Source organism: Protopterus annectens, chromosome 15.part0, assembly GCF_019279795.1.
Source record: "Protopterus annectens isolate FY-2018-M chromosome 15.part0, PAN1.0, whole genome shotgun sequence".
Taxonomy (NCBI): domain Eukaryota; kingdom Metazoa; phylum Chordata; order Ceratodontiformes; family Protopteridae; genus Protopterus; species Protopterus annectens.
Window position 1 is genome coordinate 217,468,977 of NC_056749.1, and position 24,428 is coordinate 217,493,404.

The 24,428-nt window shown below is 37.2% G+C and overlaps 1 protein-coding gene across 6 annotated transcripts in view; it reads left to right on the plus strand.

Moving 5' to 3' along the window:
• Nucleotides 1–24,428, plus strand: part of ARHGEF9 (Cdc42 guanine nucleotide exchange factor 9) — a 3,179,575-nt gene that overhangs the window by 1,745,638 nt on the left and 1,409,509 nt on the right. The window contains exon 1 of one of the 6 annotated variants that reach the window (XM_044057726.1): nt 6,913–7,693. The exons of the other annotated variants lie outside the window; for them this stretch is intronic. The gene's annotated coding sequence lies outside the window, so the exon portion shown is untranslated. Of the gene's footprint in view, nt 1–6,912; nt 7,694–24,428 lie in introns of those variants that run through there. 6 annotated transcript variants of the gene reach the window in all.

The window sequence follows — 24,428 nt, forward strand, 5'->3', positions numbered from 1 at the left end:
GCTCACAACCTTAACCTCTACTTCATCTGGTCCTCAACCGCCATCAATGATGATGATGCAAGAAATTACCTGAAGCAGCCCATTCAGAATGCAAAATATAGGGAAGCATGTATTCTACCAATCTAAGGGGCACTTTAGACATCTAGACACTTCTGAAGGGCTGCAAACTATATATATATATATATATATATATATATATATATATATATATATATATATATATATATATACACACTGCGAGATATTTTTGTTTTATGTGCCATGGTGTACAAATGATATTGTAGAAACAGCTGGAGTGGCAGGTGAACATCTTGACAGGGCCTTCCATACCATTTGTACTAGGAGCAGAAAGGCATGATGGAGAGACAGGGAAGGAACCTGCATTAGCAGCATCAGCAGTACCACAGCTGAGACAGAGGCAGATATAATACAGCGCTGATAAAGAGCTGAGTCTGGTCGGCAACTGTAGGCTATGACACAAAGAACACCAAATGCAATGATTCATGTGATGCCACAGCTAGGCTGTACAGGGGAATGAATGGATTGGCCACATTATCCATCAAACCTCACAATATCCTCTTCAATCAGAGAATGAGTAGGACCATTATCGTTTGCACAGATTGAGGAGCACAGTGACAGGTGACTGCAGTAGTATTAATTGGGAAAGGAGGTCATGGGAGGTGAGCATGGTAGCCATATACTCTGGGAGGTTTGAGAAGTCTTTTAGGATGTGAGTCATTGGGGGGGGTCACATCTTCCAGTGGAGGGTCCAGCTGCCATGATGTCACCATTGCTGGTGTCCTCTATGTTGATGCCATACAGAGTGTGGCAGGTAAAAGAATGATGGAACCATGCTTCTGTAGTCAAAAACTGTGTCCTATGTGTGGAGTCCATTATGGCATGTTCTTTCAATGGTTTCCTTTGTTCTTTTTCTGAACACCCCCCAACCATAGGCAGAACATACTGTGCCATACCAATGTCTTGGGTTCCCAGTTACATGTACTTCACTATGTCTGCTTCATTCTCTTTGACATCCACCACTGGGTTTATTGCTGCTAAGATATTTTACAAAACAGAACTCATTCCCTGTCGCTGATGCTTTAAGAAATTCCTCAGTTTCAGAGTTGTATGGTTATATGAATTGTTTTGATAAAGAGTACCATCACAATATATCATGCCAACAAGAGACATTGATCATGCTGATTATGCTAATGAAACCAGTTATTGTTACTGCTTTTGAATCACAGCTCATGCACAATGTGCTATCCATACACGTCTACATGTCACAATGGACTTGCAGCATGTGACATGTTTATTCATGCCCATAACACCAATCCTGCAGTGTTACTGCTATGTTACATGGCCCAAATCTAATGCTATGTTACATGGCACATGAAGCAGAAATATACATCCATGTGCACAGGGCTACCATTTTGTTCCCGAGGGAACTGATTGAGTGCCATGGCTATTTCAGGCTCTGGAGAATGCAGAGGTGCAGTTGCTGTACAATATAAGTTCACTGTTTTCTTGTTCTTCCTGCTTGGGAACTTCAGGGAGCATCTGCTGGAAAGTTCTAATTGCTCAATGAAAAAAGTGGATGCCTGACATAAGCTTGCACATTCACTGAGGGAGACCACTAACGTCATATGGCCTGGTGAGTAATGCTAGTATCACTACAGTGACATGAAATGCTGCCATCCTGTCCTGCTTCATCAATGGGAGGTAAATTTTCAAAACTGATTGCTAGACATGTACTGTAAAAATTTTTTAGTACCTTTGTCTTCAACTATCTCAGTAGTTCTACATGCATACGTGATGTGTATTTTGTTTTTTTAGTGGGGGGGGGGGGGGAGTGGCACCAAAACATGACTGGCTGCTGCAGAAGACTAAAGTTCCTTTCCAGACAATGGGACATGTATATGTAGCAGTCCAGTTCACATCTGCGGTGGTGTTATTTTTCATACAAGTATCTGATCTTTTTTCCATGTGTCCATGGTTGTCTTTCTGCACATCAAGTTGTGGAAGAGGAGTGGCCCAATCTGTCTCAGCCTCTGCTGTTCACTGCAGTTGGGGACAAGTCACCAGTGATCATCAAGTATGACCCTCAGTGGTGGTGGTGGAGATTAAGGCTTCTCTGCTGGAGATTACCTGGAGGATTAACAGGTGCCCTCTCTCTGTATTTCGGGGGTGGCTGAAGGCTTCTTCTGTAGGGTGAGAGGTGGTCTTTCAGTGTTGGGTACAGCAGCTTGTCACTGTCAGGTTGTGAAAGCAGCTGGATGACTGCATAGTGCTTCACTTTGATCATATTTCTGAATCCCAACCTAGTGAAAAGATCTAAACTCCATCTAACAACCTAAAATGTCAGCTCCCTGATCTAGAACTACTCCAGTCCCCCCAACTTGTATAATACTCCCTTAGCTTGATCTCACTACAGCATATTACATAGCCCTCCCAGAACTTAAAATTCCCCTGCTGCTCCCTAAGCCTAAATTTGCTCATTACGTCCTAACCCTAAAACTCCATTCCCATATCACTTCCTAACTTTAAAATTACCGTCCCACTACCTAAACTTAAATTTCTTATCACTCCATAACCCGAAGATTCCACTTCTGCTCCTTCCACTCCCTAACCTTAAGATTCCTCTCCTGCTCCTGAAGCCTAAATTCCCAGTCGCTCTTAACCCTGAGACTACGCTCTCATTCCCTAACCCCAACACTCCCATTCCACTCCCTGAGCCTACCACTAAATCCCCACTTTGACAATTGGTAGTTTAAGTTAATGGCACATTCCCCTTCACGTACACTGTTAAATTTCAATATGCACACCTTTTTGAACACACAGTTTGACCACCAGTGAGGCAGCACTCAAACATTCACACTTCAAAAAAAATGCTGGGGGCAGGCAAATAGAGGGGGAAGGGAATAAATAAAAAACAAAAGTTCTGTAAAAGTTACAGTCAAAACCAGCCTTGATAAAAGGATATATATGTAGATGAAAGCTGGGGGGACTGGAGTAGTTCTAGACCCTGCTGCTTTACCTGACTTCATTTTCCTTAGTGCTGTTCTTACCTCATCTATGGTGAGCTCCTCCTCCTCTTCTGTCATCATAGGCTGTGTCTCTGTCAGAAGGTTATCTTCATTCAGTAACTGCTGAAAGTACTCCATCCATCTGCGTTAAATTTCCTGTGGGCTCATGAGCAGGTTATTGCTGGCATCCATTACAAAAGGTATCTGTCGTCTTTATCTTTCTATAGATGCCTTACAACCTGATAGAGTGCTTCTGTACCAGTGACTTTCATGAAGCTTCTGATGCTTCGCTTTTCCAACTCTTCTCTTAGCCTCTTCGTAGCCAGTATTCCTTCTTTGCTTGGTCCATCTTTTCCATCTCCCACTTTTTCCAGTACTACTACTATCTTTTGATGACTTCCTGGACTTCTGCATTCCACCATGGTTTTCCTTATGCCCCTAATTTCCATACCTGGCTCAGCCACATATATGTTCTGTAGCCCTCACACATGATGGTTTGAAGTACTTCAATTCCATCTATTTCCTCTTCTTCCTGAAGTGCTAGAGCCATGTGTAATTCCTTGAACTGTTGTGCTTTCTCTCCACTCAACTTCCAGGTCTTCAGTTTGGTCTCTGTTCTTGCAGCTCATTGTGGCAACCAGTGGATTATGCTGTGGGCTGACTATTTCTCTGAAGATGACTTTGCAGTTGCTGATTTTACCACACTGCCCTTTCCTTACTCGGAGGAAGTCTCCCTGAATTGTATGCTGTCCACTCTTGTATGTAATCTTGTAACTCTCTCTCTTACTGAACCATATGTTTGCCTTGATCAAGCCATTTGCCAAGTAGAAGTTTAGAATGACCTCTCCTTCTTTATTCCTGTAGCCCCATCCATCTGGACCCAGGCAATCCTCTTATACAGTCCTCATATACTTTTCTGTCTTTCTTGAGCTTTGTATTCAGGTCACCCATTATCAGAACCAGTTCTTGTTGTCCAGCTTTGTCTAGTAGGACCTGCAACTGTTGTCTGAATGCACTCTCTTCCTCACTATCACAACCTTGCTGTGGGGTATAGGCTGAGATTATGCATACTGCCCTATCCTTACAATGGAGTCTGACTGCCATGAGTCTCACTAATTCTGATGACATCCGAAACTGTCTTCTGAAGTCTCTTCCTCAGTACAATCCCCCCACCATTTCTCATTCGTCCTCCTCCTCCCGAGTAGTAGACTCTGGATCCCAAGTGTCTTTGCTGCACTGTCCTTCCATCTTGCCTACTGGTTACACAGGATGATCTGCTACTTCCTTATCATATTATCCACTTCCACGCTGTGTCCTTTCAGTGAACCTACATTGAGTGTAGCAATTCTTAGTTAATGTCTGGCAGACATACCTCTCTACCTCTTAGATCAAGAAATCTGGACAAAGCCACAAATAGGGGGACAAAGGCCCATAAATAGGGACCGTTTTTAAATATTGCTCTTACAAACTTAGAAAGTTGATAGAATAATAGGTTTTGCGTTAGCATTCATTTTCTGAAGAATATATCTGAAATTCAAATGCCTGCCATTATTTTCTGATTTTAAGTTCTCAATGATTTGCCAGTGATTTGCCAAAACTGCAATTTTATAAGAAATGGACCAAAATATTAGTAAAAAATCTGGACATTCTGTGAAAATCTATACAGTTAAGGGCTATGCTGACAGGTCTATTGGTTGTATGCCCAGCTTTTACTCAACAGAGCTATCTGAGATAGTCCAAGCTGGGCAACTGGACAACGGACAGCCAGCGACTTATCGATCCAGGGCTGCTGGGCTTAATGGCAGGCACACACAGGCCAATAGGGCACATACACCCCTCCCACCATTAGCATGGGTCACTGATGTAGGTTGGAGTAGACCAGGTCCTAAGCCCATTTATCATGGGTAAATACTCATGCCCTTTTGGCGACAATAGTCAACATGACTGAAACACCTAGATCCACTTTTTACACCATAGAGTGGATAGCCCTGGCATGGCACACAGTTTGTGATCTGTGTACTGCACCCATGCATTCATCATATTCTTGTGGCATAACATTTGATTAAAACAGTCTGCTATGGACCTTGATCATTCAACTGATCAAAAACAAAAAATATATTGATCAAGAAAGTTTTCTGTGCTACTACTCATAAATCAGTACGCATGACAATTTCTTCTGGCTTACATCCATGCTCTTTTTAGTATACATATTTGGAGTACTCTATCTTTGCCGGTAGGGGGAAAGAACAAGTTTACCTATCTGTAGTTAAGTTCTGTATCAGATGGACATTCCATTATCTTTCACTTATCGATGATACTACAGTACTGCCGTTACTGACTAATACAACCAGATTTCATTGGCCAGTGACAGGAATGTATAGCTCAGGGCTAGGTGAAACCTACTTGAAGATGTAGCATTAAGTCCTCACTGCTTGTGTGATACCTGCCAGCAGAAGGAACAATAGCAGCTTTCTGTCAGTGGTGTGTGTGTGTGTGTGTGTGTGTGTGTGTGTGTGTGTGTGTGTGTGTGTGTGTGTGTGTGTGTGTGAGTGCATGCTCACAAGCATGTTCCAATTGCCAGTAAGGAAAGCCATGCTTCAGCATAGCTACACTGTGCCATTAGAGCATAAAAAAACCTCCCCTAAACTCACCAGGATGATTATTTTCCAATGGCCAAGTTTCACTTCCATTAAGACCAAAGGATTTAAAACATTTGAGAATAAAAGGTTTATCAGTTCTCGGACAGACTTCATGGTAGGGATCTGGGGGTGAAAGTGCACAAAAAGTCCTAGAAAGGAAGTGCTTTAGTCAGTATGTGCATAATTATTTTTATTTTTTTTATATTTTGTTGCCCTAGTCTGCTCAGTGACCGGAGAGTTTGATTATCTCATAATTTCCTCATGCCGAGAACTCCTGTTACCTGAGATGAAAATTCTGGGATCTGGTAGCAGGGGCTGTCATTCATGTCTTGGTGTATTGGATTTTGTATAAATCACTACAATACCCATGAAGCTGCCCATAACATTCAAGGGAACAGATATGCATGTACTTTCATGCCTCTGAGTGACATGATCAATTGTGCTGAACCCCTTGGAGACAGCACACCTCCTTTGATGCAGTCCTCTGCTTTCACTGATAATTCAACCCTAGACAGCATTTGGGACCCATTCCCACCCCCGACCCCACCCCCAATCAAGCTCAAAGACACTCTGGAGTCAATAATTGAACTGAGTCTCCTTGGTGATAGGGCTGTATTCCCCTATGCTTACAGAGCTAGAGCTTTTTATTTTTTGTAATTCTATACTACCTTCAAAAGTAGAGTCATACATGCATATCTGTTTATTTCATTGTTAAACTTGTATTCAAGCATGCAGTTTCATGGTGTCTGTTATTCGGTTTTTGACAATAATTTGGAATATGCTACTTGAATTAAAATTCAAAATAAACTTATTCAAGAAAACAAAGTAAAGAATTATGTAGTTTGATACTATGTTTTGAAATTTAGCAAACAGCAGGGAATCTAGAAATGCATATATGTACCCTACAGCCACTAATTAACCATTTTATAAATGTGGACTAAACTCTATACTGATGAGTGTAAAATGTGTTTGCACGCTAATCCCTCTATGTTGTTCGAGTCTCTGCCTGTGCTGCAAAAGTAGTAATACCCTTTCCTTTGTGCAAAATGCCTTTAGGCCAGTGACGAGGTAGAGAGAGAGAAAGTTCTGTGTGTTATAGGTTTATATATAATAAGCAGGATTACAGATATGCAGTGGGTGAATGTGTGTGTGTGTCTTTGTGTGCATGATTGAAAGAGTAGGGAGCTAAAATGAAACAGAACAATATTTTTTTTTTAATCTTCATTCTGTTATACTGTGAATACCTGTTCTCAGCCTTAGCTGCTCTGCTAAGCTTTTGATTGACAGATGAGTCCCTTTGCTGCCTGGTCACTGAAGCTGATTAGTATGCACGAGGGTCCGCCTCAGCTGCTGCTGCCTCATACTGTGAGCTGCAGCAGCTTGCAGGGGCTGTCGCTGGAGCACGCACCACTCATACACATTCTTGTTATCTGCACTGCTTTGATGAATTATCCCCCAAAAAATACACCGGGGGGAGTCTAAGCAAAGGAGCGCTTCGTGTTTGTGTTGAGGAAGAGTTGCCTGCATCTGAGGTACTTGTGGATGATGTGTCAATCAGCAGGCTGCAGAGTAAGCTGGGGGCAGAATACAAAGGGAGACTGATTATAGGAAACACAATACAGTGAGAAGAGCAAGGACAAGGACGTGGCTTGTGGTTTTCCTATTCTGCTATGGTGGATGTATGGACACTTTTACAGAGCCAAAGCTGACATCTTCTGACCTGCCACCTGCCCAGCATCTCGAACATTACAGTATTCTGCATTGCACCATGACCTTGGATGTGCAAACGGTGGTCGTTTTTGCAGTGATCGTAGTCCTGGTCCTCGTGAACGTCATACTCATGTTCTTCCTAGGCACTCGTTAAATGGATTTTTGTTTCTCGATCCATTGGGGCTACCAGTAGCATTTCAAAGAGAGAGAGAGAGGGAGAGAGAGAGAGAGAGAGCGCGTGAGTGCAGGAGAGTGAAGGAGGAAGCTTTCTTACTGAGGGGGGACACACACAGCTTCAACATGGCCTCACTGTGATATGTATGTCATTGGTATATTATCACTCCCTGAATCATTTGTTGTCTTGTTTTTCTGTAACAGGCTTGTAAGCATAGATCAGTTGTTGCTTGGGGAATTTTTTTTCCTAGCATGCAGTAGAAGAACAAAAACAACTGTTTCCTGCTGTGAGATGGTTTGTGTTATTTAGTAGTTCAGAAAAAAAAAATCATGCTTGTGTGGAAAATTCTAGCAGCTAAGCTTTGTTAATTTGTATGAATTGAAATTACAAGAGGAACGGTATATCTGTGTGGGTGATGGATAGCAATTTGTATTTATCGCCCCGGGGAGCTGTAAATCTTGCATTTGTGTGAGATATTGAAGATATGCAGCCTTGCAGAGTAAAGTATGGCACTCACTGAGGTGGGTTTGAAAAGAAATTGTTCTACAATAGTACAAACTGCCGTTACCAATACAAGTGTGCAATGTGTGTGTTTGTGTGTGTGTGTGTGTGTGCGTGCATGCATGTATTTGTGTATTCTATGAGATTCGTTTTCAATACAGTCTCTCTGAGGCAGAAAATGAAAAACTGGTAGAATTATAAGGCCTTTATCTGTTATCATTTCCAGACGTACTTGGGCACAATTTTATTCAGAGATAGTAATAAAACTTTAACTTTTCATTTTTGTTGACATGTATTCCTAGCAACTTTCATAAAATCAAAACTGTGTATACATGTCCATAAAAAAGCATTTATCTAATTCAAAAGAAATTCAGAAAATCAAGTAAAAGCAGCGTTTTGTCATGATGAATTGCATTTTTTTCTTTCTTTTTTTTTTTGCACATCAATGTGCTATGCAGTAATCTGGTATAAGAGGTGCATTCCTTAGGCTCTGTTTTCTAATGCTTGTCACAGATGCTACCTCTTCGCATATTCCTTGATAGGCTGAAACTGAACAGATGAAAATCATATTCTGAGTAAGGACTTTGAGACTTAGAGGTATATGAAGTACGTATCTAACAAAAAGAAAATAATTAAAGAAAGTGTATGAGTGTAATAGCTAGCTGGATTTGTGATTTTCAAGCAACTTCTGTTTTGGTGTAACCTTTGCATGATTCCTTTGCACAGCAAGAAATTCAGTTGTATGGTTTAGATTGTCAGGTATACAATATCTTCGGTTTCCATGCCAACGCTATGGATGCTTCATATGTTCATGAGCATTCCTTTTGTGCTGCAAGTGGAATGGCTGGGTTGCATTTATGTGAGTCATTCTTTTGCATTACCCCCAAATCAGCCTGCCTAAAGTTTGCCCTCCCCCCTCACAAATAATTTTCCTTACTCAACTCCACAGCATCTTGCTTAGTTTTAAAAATTAGTCCTATAAGTGCATTTTAATACTTGCTATTGCCAAACCAGGTTTAATAAGCAGACTCTACAAATAACTGATGAAACAAAAAAGGAAATGAAAGAATGAGAGAGCGGAGATAGAAAATGGGGTATTTTAATTGAATGTGCACAGAAAACTAGATACTTTAATGCAGTTTGCTTACCTGTCCTTTAGGATTATATACAGTGGAAATAATGCATACACTTGATTTGTAGGTTAAATGTTCTATGAAGGAATTAACTATTTGTAGACTAAGGCTTGATTAACATGCCACAGAAAAGCATTTATGTATAATCTATGAGGACAGCACTATCAATTACTTAATCTGCCCCCCATGGGTTTATGTGCAGGGGTTTATGCACAGAATCTGCTGTAGGATTCTCTTGTGTTTCTCAGTATGAAGGTATGTAGCTTCCTGTCTTCAGAAGGAGTGCCACAAACCCCATGTGCATCCCTTTGGCTGTGCGTCCTTTTCATAGGATTGATGCTAGTATCATTAATTATTAATTACATAAGCAGCACTGCATAACTTTTCCTTAATATTAAGCTAAGACTTCAAAGTGCTTTTACAAAAGGTCATTTCTCTTTCACAACCACACACGTATAGACACTAGTGTACAACTTGGGCGGTTCGTCCTTACTGAACAGAAGGGGGAATCCCTGTGTGTCAGCTGGATCCCTCCTATTGTTTTCTGTGATGATGACCGTTATTCTAAAAGCAGAGCAAAAATCATAAGAAAATCATAAGAATCCATACCAACTGGCAGTTCAGCAATGCACGCATTTATACAACTGTGTAGTATGTAGCAGTTTACAGAAGCAATACTTTTTTGTAATTCCACACCATTATTATAATTCTCTAAACCATTTCTGCCCTGTGTTTTACGTAATCTGTAGTACATACATTTTGGTTGCCATGTGCATATGCCACCATCTTCTGCTCCTTTTTCTAGTGCAGCTCATAGTTAACTGCAAACAGCATGCTGTGATTAGGGTGTGTGTGTTTAAATGTATTTCTGTTTATATAATACATATGTAAATATATATGTGTTTGTGTGTGTATATATATATATATATATATATATATATATATATATATATATATATATATATATATAGTGTGTGTGTGTATATATATATATATATATATATATAGTGTGTGTGTATATATATATATATATATATATATATATATATAGTGTGTGTGTATATATATATATATATATATATATATATATATATATATATATATAGTGTGTGTGTGTGTGTATATATATATATATATATATATATATATATATATATATATATATATATATATATATATGTATATATTACCTACTATGTCTGAATGAAATACCTCAACTCTGAACATGCCAGCTTGTACATTACTACTATGAACATGTATTCAAACAACCTAGAAAATAGAATGCCTAACAAACTGTAACAGGCATTTTTGCACATTTGGTAACCCCCTGCAGTTCCCTGAGAGGTGTGTTACCCTATTTATTTATATATCTGGTCATCTGAACTCAGAGAAAGGGTGGACATTCAGAAAAATTAAGAAAATAAAATCTATCTTAATGTGGAACACTGAGATCGAGGAGTTTACATAATATACAATCTTCTAGCCTAAGTACATTACAAACAAGAGAGAAGCATGCCTTAAGGAATTGAAGTCTGGTTTGTTGGCATGAGTGCATTATTAAAAGTCAGTATTGTGCATTCATGAGCTAGATTGATAAAACACTTTATTTATTTATTCCTGGAAAATGTATGCATCATCCAGGATATCTTAATATGAGAAGGTTTGCAGATATCCTGGCAATGATGATTCTGTGTTGAACCCCGGTGTTGCTAACTGGGTCCTCGATATATGCCGCCGCGGTGGTACGGTGGTAGCATTGTTACCTCACAGCAAGAGGTTCTCCCGTTCGATTCTTGGTTGGGCTTGGGAGTGCCTTCTGTGTGGAGTCTGCATGTCCTCCCCACAGTTGGGTAGCGTTCGAAAGACATGCATGCGTAAATAGGCATGCCTTCATTGAAGGTTGGGCGTTTCGTAAAATTCTACTGCCAATCATTAGCAGACCGGAGTTCCGCTGTGGCGACCCCTTACCGGGAAAAGCCGAAAGACAAACAATAACATATATATATATATATATATATATATATATATATATATATATACTGTGGAGTATCTGCTGTCTTATTTCTCCCAAGTGATGTGATGGAAATGCTATGAAATGTCAGACAAGTGGACTGTCTGAACAGTACATTATCAGGTAACATAGTTTCATAAGTCAGAGGGGTAGGCAGTACAGAATGGGGCATTACTGTATTCAGTCTATTTCAGCCATGGATCAACAGAACCAAGAGGATGTGACATGGCTGGAATTTAACAAGACATTTACCATGAGTGCCTTGCTTAGAAAAATATGCATAGAGTTCTAGGATGTTTAAACTGTCAGTAAGTTTAATTAGTTAGAGGAAGCCCAAGGTAATGGTGAGAGCTGAGAGTGTATTTGTGGGGTGGGGGCTATTTTGAGAAGCCATTTACAAGTATGTGTCTCAGCAGTTTGCGCTGTTTGACATATTTATATCTGACATTGCATAGGGTTTGGGGAACTTAAAAGATCTGTTTCGTGGTAACAGTGAACGTTATGGTTGTGATTATTGACCGAATGGTTAATATATGCATTGAACTGGTAACTTCTGGGGTATACAGGCAGATATTAACTGTTGCTTAATGCAAAAAAAAAAAAAGAGAAAAGAAATCTTGCACTTGGGTGCTTAATCTTGGGGTAAAGTGCATGCTGGTAGAAACTATTTTGTGGAAACATTGGAAGAGAACAATCAGTGTTTTAAGTATAATCCCAAACTTCACTCAGGTAAGGCAGCGTAAGAGAGAGAATTATAAATTGAGCAGGAAGACTGGTTCATCGGCAGTCGATGTGCCCTCTAAATATCCCATAAACCATTGCTGCTCTGTACATGTGGCCAAAACTAATCTTGCTTGTATGACTGTATTGGCTATTTAGAGAGAAGGACATGTAGCTGGGTGAGAACATGGAGGAGTTGGAACGCCACAAAGATTGGGAGGGAGGTATGGGCAATCCACAGTAGAGAAACGTGCTGATGGTCTTTGGAATATAATCCCTTTTGGAAAGGAAGAAATGAAATGCATGGCACAAACACACATCACAATTAGGGCACAGATGGTTGGGGGTGTCACAGTCACTGCAAAGGTAGATGTAACAGCAAGGCTACTCAGCAGGCAGTTTGACCTGAACATGCAGTGTGGAGGTAGTTGGAGGAGTACAGTCACTGTGCAAATGGCTTTAGTGGAACAGTACTTGCGAAGTTGGTTAGACCTAGACAGTTACTGAGAAGGAAGCTGGAACAACACAGTTTTCTGACAGGTGATTGGAGTAGCTCAGTAATTGACTGTGTGTGGTTAGGGCAGGACAATTACTGGGAATATGGCTGAAGCTGCACAGTCAATGGAGGATGATTGGATAAATATAGTGGATGTGCAGATGGTTGGAGCAGCACAATTACTGGAATGGTGACTGAAGAAGCACGTTCAATGGGAAGGTAACCAGATCAGCACATTCACAATCAGAGCATCATAGTCACTGGGAAGGTAATTGAAGCAGCAGAGTCACCAGGAAGGTAACTGGAGCAGCACAGTCACTGGTCAGGTGATTGGAAACTAGAGTGGAGCAGTCCCTTGGCAGGCCATTTGAGTACATTTTAAGAGTAATGACAAGAAACATATCAGGCCACAAATAGGAAGCTGAAGGGAGAACTCAATTTACAATAACCAAACTATGTTTTTATGAACAAGCTGTAGAATCTGGAATGGTTACCTAATTAGATGATGAAATGGAAATCATGTGAGGAAATGAGAATTGTTTAGAATACATAGGGTATGGGATAGAGAGAGGTGGAAGACTGTGTCACATAGAAGCTAGCTTGTTGATACACTCAGATATTCCTCTCTAACATTTTTTTTATTTTTTTATTTAGCCTTTGGAGACTGGGTTTGTCCCATTAGGCTAGTGGTCTGTTTTAAGGGAGACCTAAGGTAGTATTTATACTACTACTAGGGGAAATTTGGCCATGGCATCAGGGAACTTCCCCTACTCTTTTTGATAGGTGCCATAGGGCCTATTTGTCATAGCACTCTTCATGTGCTTCTATATATACATGGAGGGTTCTACACATCAGCATCAATCAGGCTTTATTCTTAATTCCCTTTGCACATCTGTATCAGAATTTATTGGGTTAAATGATGAGTGCTCACACAAGTGCAGGCTGATGTGTTTTATCTGTGTTGGTGAATGGATGTACACTGCTCAGTTACACTGACTGCATGCAGTACATTTTTGGCTAGATCTTCAGCTTGTGAAATAAGGGAATTTCTCCGTTCCCCACAACCATGACATCTCAGTTGCTCTGTGCATGTGTATGTATTTATGTATGTATGTATTTATATATACATATATATCCACTGTATTTCTAGATCTCTCCAAAACCTTCAATACTGTCTCCCATCCCACACTCCTTTCTGCTCTCTCCAATCTTAATCTCAGCCACTCCACAATAGCATGGTTTTAAGACTATCTAACCAACCGTCAACAAGCAGTAAAATGGCCAAACTCCTTATCTCCCCTCCTACCTGTCACCCTAGGTATCACAGAGGAGATACATTCTTGGACCTCTTCTTTTCAAGGTATTCACTAACCCAACTCTACAAAGATACCCAGCACGCAACTCTAGTCCAATATGCCAATGACTCCACTCTAGTCTGCTCTGCTCCATCACTCCCTCAACTCCAGGAATTGACACAAGAGTTTTTTACTGCTGTTGAAACCTGGTTAGCCAATTCTCAACTAATACTTGACCCCAATAAAACACAGCAAACGATATTCTATCCCACAAGAGCCTTAGACCCCATACCACCACTCACAATATTCTCAGCTAATAACACCCTTATCACACCTGTCCAAAACACCAAACATCTAGGGTTGTCATAAATCACAACTTGCAATTCGATATGCACATTGCACAGACAAGAAAGAAAGCCCATAAAAAACTTGGAACCCTATATAGATGCAAACATTACCTCACCAATGACAGTAAAGCCACCATCGCAAGAACCCACCTACTGTCCACACTCCTCTATGTCTCCCCCAAACTCATCAACCTAAACAAACAGACTTTAACAAACTAAACACCAGCTACAATAAAATAGCTAGGTTTGCTACTGACTCACCCTTCAGGACACATCACTGCATAACAATCAAGCAACTATCCTGGCTAGAATTACCCAACCTGCATACATATAACCAGCTTACAATAGCCAACCAGATTCTGTATTATCCTGATAGAATTCCTGCTCTTCGAGTACTCCTTACTATCTATTATAACAAACTCCTATTAAGATCCACCAATAAAACACTGGCTGACATAGGCAAAAGCAACAATAGCTCTGGGAACTCCTTGTTTTCCATTTCTGTTGCAAAAGCATGGAATACCATCCCCCATAGATTTTAGGGCCACAGAAAACAAAAATAATTTCAAAAAACTCCTCCGGTACCATTTATATAGATCGTGGTTATGTAATTGTTCTGACCCTGGGTAGCTTCACTTAATTAGATCATGTCATTCTTTAACCTTCTATGAAAGTTGCAGCAACGCCTTTCTATACTCTTAATCAATGTGTGTTTACTGTACTAGCCACTGATGAATGTAACCAAATGAGTGAACAAAATGTCCTTTCAACTGTATTTTGTACTGTAACACACTGTGCTCCTTATAGTATATTTACTTTTTTCTCCTTTCTTGGCCTTGAAACTGTATCTTATTAACTTTTTGACTCTGTACTGTACTTTATTAACATACTGCGGTGGTGGTGCTGCGGTAGTGTTGTCGCCTCACAGTTAGACGTTGCCCGTTCGATTCTCAGTTAGAGTGTCTTCTGTGTGGCGACATGCGTGAACAGGCGTTCCTTCGTTGAAGGTTGTGCATTAGGCCCGGCAAGCCAGCACGTAAAACTCTACTGCCAATCATTAGCGGACCGGAGTTCTGCTGTGGCGACCCCTAACCGGGAAAAGCCGAAAGACACAAACAAACTGTACTTTATTAACATGCATATTACATTTACTGTATTTGCTGTACTGATCTTTGTGGACCTTTTCACCCCAGACCTCCACTACTGAAAATGGGATCCATGCCCAGTCAGTTAGGGGTCGCCACAGCGGAACTCTGGTCCGCTAATGATTGGCAGTTGATTTTTACGTACCGGCTTGCCAGGCCTGATGCACAACCTTCAACAAAGGTACGCCCATTCACATATGTCTCCACGCAGAAGACGCTCTAGCTGAGAATCGAACCGGACAACGTCTTACTGTGTGGCGACAATGCTACTATATATTAAAAAAACAAATAAATATATATATATATATATATATATAGATATATATATATATATATATATATATATATATATATATATGTGTGTGTGTGTGTGCGTAAAATTAGCTAGGGGTGAGGAAAGTGTTTTAGTTAGTTTTACATACTTTTAATGGTATTGCTGGTTTTATTTTTATTTGGTGTGTCAGTGTTTAATATAGTATGTGGATATGAATATATATATATATATATATATATATATATATATATATATATATATATTTATTTATTTATTTATTTATTTTGTGTGTGTGTCTGTGTGTGTGTGTGTGTGTATGTAGGCACGCATCTGTATGTATTTGCTCTGCCTGTCTGTTTATTTGCATGTACATGTACATGTCTGTGATCTTTATCAGTCTAATACCTAGGTATGCCAAAATTGAGAATAAATTACATTTTTGAAAGAGCTGAGACCAGCAGCTTTCTCTAGCTTGCCTGATAATATAGATAAGTAGTTTGAGCTGTTTGGCAAATGGCTTCCTATTGACTTGGCTTTGTGGCTCAGTGTCTGTTTACTACAAGTTGCCAAGTAACAAAATTGGCCAGATTTCTAAGATACTTATACCAAAAAAAAGTATGTCTAGATCTCAACCAGTTAACATAATTATATATAATTTGGTGTCTTAGTTTAAGTCCATTCAAACATATGCATACCATCCCTGATTATCAGCTGCAATATAGGGGTTTTCATGTAATTTCCCACTGCTTGTCGTGTGTACTAGTTGAATATGTGTTTACTATGCCTAGATTATCACCTCCAATATAGGGGTTTTCATGTACTTTTGCACTGCTTGTCGTGTGTACTAGTTGAATATGTGTTTACTATGCCTAGATTATCACCTGCAATATAGGGGATTTCATGTACTTTTGCACTACTAGTTAAATTTGTGTTTACTATGTAATGGTGCCTTCATGTCCCAGGCCATAACTGAAAATGGTTTTCTGACCAAAGCAAAAACCTGTCTGACAAATGAAAACTAATTAAATAAAAGGAAGGATGCAGCCATTTAAACAAAAAGTTGACATCAGTTTGTTATAATTGCATAAGGTATTTTTGTGAATAGCTGCCTTATGGATGTGTCTTCAATCCAGGAAATAGTACACGATAGTTTGAAGTAAAAGAACACCTCTGAATAACTGTCATTATTTGAAAATATCTTTACTAAGTTATATAAAGAAGACTCAACTACATTTTCCTTTGAACAATTGGACTTGAATCTTTGTTGGTTGAAATTTCCTTTGCTAAATAAAGAAATATTAGGAAAACCAATTCATTTATTTGGAATAATGGAAGCTATTAGAAGTTGATCTAATGGGAAAGCATCTGGTCCAGTATATTTCAGAGTTCTACAAACAATTTGAATATCACTTATCAAAAATTCTACTCATTTTGTTTAGTTTTATAAATTCAAGTTGTATATCAGATATTTATTAAATAGATCTAACATGATATTAATCCCACACAACTCCTTAAATAGCGATTTAATTACTAATCACAGACCCATAGTATTAATCTAGAGATGAAAATATACACAACCACTTTTGCTAAAAGAATACAACAAATACCATCTGTCACAAAATAAAATACTGCCAACCCAGCTATCTGGAATTTTGTAAATAATTCTATGTCATTTGTGAATTTTGATATGATTCATGCAGAAATGTGTGTAAAGTACTGAGCTAAAATGTAACCACAGCATGCTCTTCTGGCTTAGAATAGAAATGTATAGAAACTGTTGTAATTGGGCAAATGTATATGTTTTAACATTAGAAACTAAAACATACAAAGTTAACTTGCAAAACTTCAAGAAAATTGTTGAAAGTAAATTGTACGATTATGCTATAAATGTTATTTCTCAGTTTCAGTGCAGTAGCAGACACAATGTCTAGAGCTAGAAGTTTTTTGTATTGTCTTGAAAGAGTAGTGATTACTAGGTTTGAGATGCAGAAGTGTTTTATAGTTTTATGACTTCCAGGTTCTTCAAACCTCTGATTAATATGTAGTTTTCCACACAGAGATGTTAAATTCTGTTAGTTTCTGACAAAGGGGGTTTAGCTTGGGAACTGAAAGTCAGCTGACAAAAAGTGATGTCATTCAAACTAACCCGGCAGTAATATTGGATATTAATTTAGGAACCATCTCAGGGAGAGACTGGACATTTTGTATTTTGTCTTTGACCTAACAAGAACATCCACTCATCACCATCTACTGCACTTACCTTGCTGTAAGTAAGTTTTTAGGGCATAGTAACTCTTTTAGATTCAGATTGGAATATAGTAAAGCATAGCTTAAATGTTTTCTTTATTTGAGACTATCCTGCAATGTTGTTTTAAATATTTCCTGTGATTTTGAACTCTGAAGTCACTGTGAATACATATTTAGTGTTGTCTTGTTCTTTATTTATTATTAAATATATTTAAACCTTTTAATTGTGGCTGGTCTGTTTTAGAGATATTTAAGCTCCTAGAGTACTTGCATATCTATATGGTGACACTGTACAGGCCACTCCTAAATGCCTTGGTCTTGGTCAGACTGCCATTTGGATAATAGCAACTTTACACAGTAGGATTGGACACCCTTTAAGGGCCTTACGTAGCTGCTAAAGAGTTGTCTGGTGACAGTCGGAACTACACAGTGGATGGCGCAGTGGTGCAGCTGTATCATTGTCACCTCATAGCAAGAGGTTCTCCGGTTTGATTCTCGACTGGGGTGCCTTCTGTGCAGAGTCTGCATGTCCTCCCTGCATTCATGTGGGTTTCCGCCGGGTGCTCCGGTTTCCTCCCACATTACAAAGACATGTGTCTCCCTGGGCCTCCGCTGCAAATTGGCTTCATTCCAAGTCGGACTTTCCTGGTTAACTAATGTTAAATTTGTTTGTGTCTTTTGGCTTTTCCCGGTTAGGGGTCGCCACAGTGGAACTCCGGTCTGCTAATGATTGGCAGTTGATTTTTATGTACCGGCTTGTCAGGCCTGATGCACAACCTTCAACGAAGGTACGCCCATTCATGCATGTCTCCAAGCAGAAGACACTCTAGCTGAGAATCGAACTGGACAGCATCTTACTGTGAGGCGACAACACTACCGCAGCACCACAACCGCGGGTGTTAACAAATGTTAAATAAATAAAAAATACCTTATAGTCTGGGCAGAAAGAGGCATAGCTAATAGACCTGTGCCAGCCTTCCCTAGGTGTGTGTGTGTGTGTGTGTGTGTGAATCAAGTCTCAGAGTGTGTGTGTCAGTTACTTGGGCAGGGACACAAAGCACTGGTTGGACAATAGAGGGTGCTGGAGGTTTTGGCTTGGCCACTACGCTGAGATCTCAACCCTATTGCTGTGCCAGTGGGGAGTCTTATTGAGGATTTGGATAAAGAGGGAGAAACCAGCCCCAGACTGACTGACTGTGATCTCTGTGTGCTCTTAAGGGAAATTGCACTTTACTGTCTGTGTACTTGTCATCCTCCCAGTGTGTACATTCCCCACTGTTGCCAGTTGTGAGGATTGAGGCTCCTTGATTGCTGGGCCAGTGCAGGGGCATCACACCTTCAGTAGTATCCCATTCTGGCTTTATAACTAGAAGACAAACCTCAGATCAGATGATAACATTTAAATCTGTATCACTGTTAAACTTGGACTATAATGCAAAAATATCTATAAACACAAAGCGACAGAAGGCAACCACTGAGCTTACAATAATCCAGTCTTGTTCTATGAAAAAGTATATAATCCTTTATTTGGCGTGCACTAGGTAAGCACTTTCACTATCAGCTTCATCAGACCATAAAACATTCATATTGCACAAACAATTGCTTAAATAGCAGTCATGTGACATTAAATCAATCATCTTATTAACTTTTTAAAAACACAAACTTTTTCAATGCATTGTCTAAAGTTACTGAAGCATTTGAATGTTTCTTAAAATGACAGTACATTCATTCTAGCTTATTCATTATTTAAAAATGTATCTATTAATACACTTCTTTGCGATAAAGGTTTAATCTGCTATGATATTACATATTCTGTAGCAGATCGATTAGTTGTTTAACTCTATCGCTAGCTCTATTAAATGAGTGGCCTTATCAAAAATCTCAAAGATCACTCTTGAAAAACAAAAAATGTATAAAATAAATATAAAAAATAAAATAGGAATAATAAAAGTGGAAAATAAAACTATGTAATATTGTGTATACTCCTGAAATATTGCAGGTCATAGGATAAATATTTATATATAACAATAATATTAGTATAATATTTACCTGTGACTTGTCACGCAAATCAAATATGATATCCAACAACATCTGTGCATCATTTCACACTGACGCAACTTTAGTGCATTGAGTTAATGCTTAGTCATTCTATCAATGATGTAAGGAATGGATATATATATGTATGAGAGCAATGCAATAATATATTGTTACTACTATCATTAATGAAGTGCTTAAAAAAGATTAGAATGTATATAAATATTCTTGTTGGATTCCATAAAGGTGCTCAGTGTTCCCACTTTTCAGCTCAAACAATAAATAAATCAAAATATACTATTCATAATGTGAATATTATCCGTTGCTGACTGTGACTTATTTCATTTAAAATATTGTCCATACTGGTACTAATACTTTATAAAGTAACAAAAAACATTGAATTACACTAGCTAGATAGCATCAAATTCTCACTTTTTCAATGTCCTTATACATGTTGATTCCATTTATAAAGCATATTTTAGTTCAGTGATCTTATATGCTATTTTCGAACTTTCAGTAATAATTTGGTTATAATTTATAACTTATGAATCAATCAGTATTGTATATGGTTATTTAGCTTTTTTGAGAATTAACAGTAAGTTAATATATATTTTCACTGCGTAATGTGAATGCAATGTCACAATGAATATAATGGGCTAATTTCATGCATATGGTGCATTGAGCTTCTCAGCATGGTTTAGCGCTGGGTAAAAGTGAGAATTTGATGCTATCTAGCTAGTGTAATTCAGTGTTTTTTTGTTACTTTATAAAGTATTAGTACCAGTACCAGTATGGACAATATTTTAAATGTAATAAGTCACAGTGAGCAATGGATAATATTCATATTATGAATAGTAAATTTTGATTTATTTATCATTTGAGCTGAAAAGTGAGAATATTGAGCACCTTTATGTAATCCAACAAGAATATTTATATACATTCTAATGTTTTTTAAGCACTTCATTAATGATAGTAGTAACAATATATTATTGCATTGCTCTCATACATATATATATATCCTTACATCACTGATAGAATGACTAAGCATTAACTCAACGCACTAAAGTTGCGTCGATGTGAAATGACGGAGAGATGTTGGATATCATATTTGATTTGCGTGACAAGTCACAGGTAAATATTATACTAATATTATAATATTATTGTTGTATATAAATATTTATCCTGTGACCTGCAATATGAGTATACACAGTATTGCATAGTTTTATTTTCCACTTTTATTATTCCTATTTTATTTTTTATATTTATTTTATACATTTTTTGTTTTTCAAGAGTGATCTTTGACTGATAGATTGAAGACAATCATTCCCGGCATTATATATATAGATCAGACAGGCTTCATTGTAAATAGAAATACTTTTGATAATATAAGAAGAACTTTAACATTAATAGATTTTGCAAATAGGAAAAAGAAAGATTTAACACTTATTAGTCTTGATATAAGTTCAGCATTTGATTCAGTAAGTTGGGACTATCTGTTTACCTTAATGAAGTGCACAAACTTCTCGGATGCATTTGTAAATCTAATTGAACATTTATACAAAGGAACGTTGGCTTATATTAAGGTAGGAACATATGTTTCACAAAAAATACCCATTCTTAAAGGTACAAAACAAGGATGTCCACTTTCTCCACTATTATTCACTTTAGTAATGGAGCCTTGGGCTAATTTGATCAGAAACAGTACTGACATAGAGGGTTTTGAAATAGATGAAAATACAACATCCAAAATTCAACTTTTGCAGATGATGTTCTAATTACATCAGCAGGATCTAATTCTTCTATACAGTCTCTATTTGATAACATGATGAATTTTAAAAGTATTTCTGGTTTAATATTCAATGAAGAAAAACTAAAATACTACCTATATATACACGAAAAAATATTCTCATTAGTGATTTTACTAAATATGTACCCAATTCAGGTCAGATAACTTATTTAGGTATAATACTATCTAAAGATATTAAATCTATTATATATAATAATTATAATACCTGTTTTCTTAATATACAAGATCTTTTAATACCTGGAATAATATGTTTTTACTATGGAGGAGAGACTTACAATTATTAAAATGATAATATTCCCCAAGATTTTATACTTAATACAATCAATAATACTTCCACCTACAAAAATAATTATCAAGAAACTGAACACACTAATGTTAAATTTCTTATGGGCACCTAATAGACCTAGGATTGCATTAAAGAAACATACTAATAGCTGGTCTCAAGGGGTATTTCTTTTCCAGACTTTAATTTATATACTATCTCTTCTATTGTAAAAGTTATTACTTTATTAATAGATCAGTCATATGTCACAAAATGGAAAGATTATTGGGAGCTAATTAGTATACACTTCATGAAAATCTCCTTAACACATAAAAATATGATTGTAAATAACTCCATGTTATGGTTACTAAAGGAATTTTGTACTTCACCTATTACACCTAAACATATGGTTTGTTACCCATTAAATATTATTATTAGTTATCGTAACTTTATATTCATGCACCCTAAGTATAGGGAATGGAATTTTATTGTATTTCCTATAATGTATACTCAGGGTATGCTTTTGTCATCTACTTCTGAAGGAACTCATTTAGCTATAGATAATGATCTAAAGTACTGGTATCAGTTGAACTTGACATCTGATAATAAAGTTAAAAATCTAGATTTCTTAAAACAAGAATTTGATCTAAGAGAAACTTGCTGGTTAGAGGTTCAGACCTTTAGACAACATCTCATTAATAAAATAGATTTAATGTCTATAACTGTTAAAGAATCTATTCCAACACTGATTGATTACTTGATATTAAATTTACAACATAAAGTTTCTGATAAAGGTAAACTTTCATACATACATAAAGTTATCAGACAAGAAACTTTTTACAGTGTAGATTCATACTGGAATTATTTCACTTCTATTAATGGGGACCCACCAAATCAACAAGATAAACAATATATATTGGAATCTGCTTATAGAACTACGTCTTCCATTGTCTGGAGACTTTATACATGGAAATTTTACATAGATCTTTTATACACCTTTGATGATGAATAAAATAAATAATAAAGATAATCTATGTAAGAGATGTAATGTAGAAATTAATGCTGACTGGGCTCATATGTTTTATGACTGTATAAAATTGAAAGAATACTGGAAGTCAATTAATGAATTTTTGCAGGCTCTTTTACAGATAATTTCATTATTTCTAAATCTCTTATATTATTCAACACACCTGTACCTCAAAGTGTTAAAAAGGTTAAGCTTCCCTTGTTATGGTCTATTCTAGCAGTGGCTAGGAAAATAATAACTAGAAATTGGATTTCAGATACACCTCCTTCGTTCAATGAATTTAAAAATGTTATGAATATAGTGTGCCATATGGAAATAAACACAATTAGGACTAGAACAAACAGAAAAACATCTTATTTTATTGTATGGGATAATTTACAAAATTTGTTAAAAAAATTTTAATTTCAATAGCATGGTATTTTAGTTTAATTAATCGATCTGATTGTAGTGGATATCTTTGTAAATACTTTAGTTGTTTTGTTGAATATTATAATAATACCTATTTTTAATTACTTGTATAAAATTGTTATGATATTTCTCTTATATGTTAAAACAATAAACCTGTTTTGAAAAAAAGAGTGATCTTTGAGATTTTTGTTAAGGCCACTCTTTTAATAGAGCTAGCGAGAGAGTTAAACAACTAATCGATCTGCTACAGAATATGTAATATCGTAGCAGATTAAACCTTTATCGCAAAGAAGTGTATTAATGAATACAACATTTTTAAATAATGAATAAGATAGAATGAATGTACTGACATTTTAAGAAACATTCAAATGCTTCAGTAACTTTAGACAATGCATTGAAAAAGTTAATGTGTTTTTAAAAAGTTAATAAGATGATTGATTTAATGTCACATGACTGTTATTTAAGCAATTGTTTGTGCAATGCGAATGTTTTATAGTCTGATGAAGCTGATAGTGAAAGCGCTTACCTAGTGCATGCCAAATAAAGGATTATATACTTTTTCATAGAACAAGACTGGATTATTGTAAACTCGGTGGTTGCCTTCTGTCGCTTTGTGTTTTTGGATGTTATTTCAATTGGTTTCGGATTAGTGCAGAAGCATTTACTCTGTTGAGTGTAGTTACTTTTGTTACAGTTACCACAAAAATATCTATGCTTTTACAATAGTTGCACTGAAGGCTTTTGGTATAATAAATACCCTTTTTTTCTTTTTCAATATCTTCAGAAATGTGGTTGTCCTTCAAAGTGCATTCCAAATATTGGTGTATTATATGTTAAGTAATCAATTCAGCTATCTATCAGTAAATGTCTTTTACAATGGTTGCATTGAAGGCTTTTGGTAGAATAAATACCCTTTTTTTCTTTTTCATGATCTTCAGAAATGTGGTTGTCCTTCAAAGTACATTCCAAATATTGGTATATTATATGTTAATTAATCAACTCGGCTATCTATCAATAAATGTCTTTTGAGACCACTATCATTTAATAATGGGGTAAGACAAGGTTGCCATATGTCTCCTTATCTGTTTGATTTATATATAGAAGTTTTACTTTTAGCTCTATCTCAATCTACTAATTATATTATCCCAATTCCCTTGAAATTGAATCTACC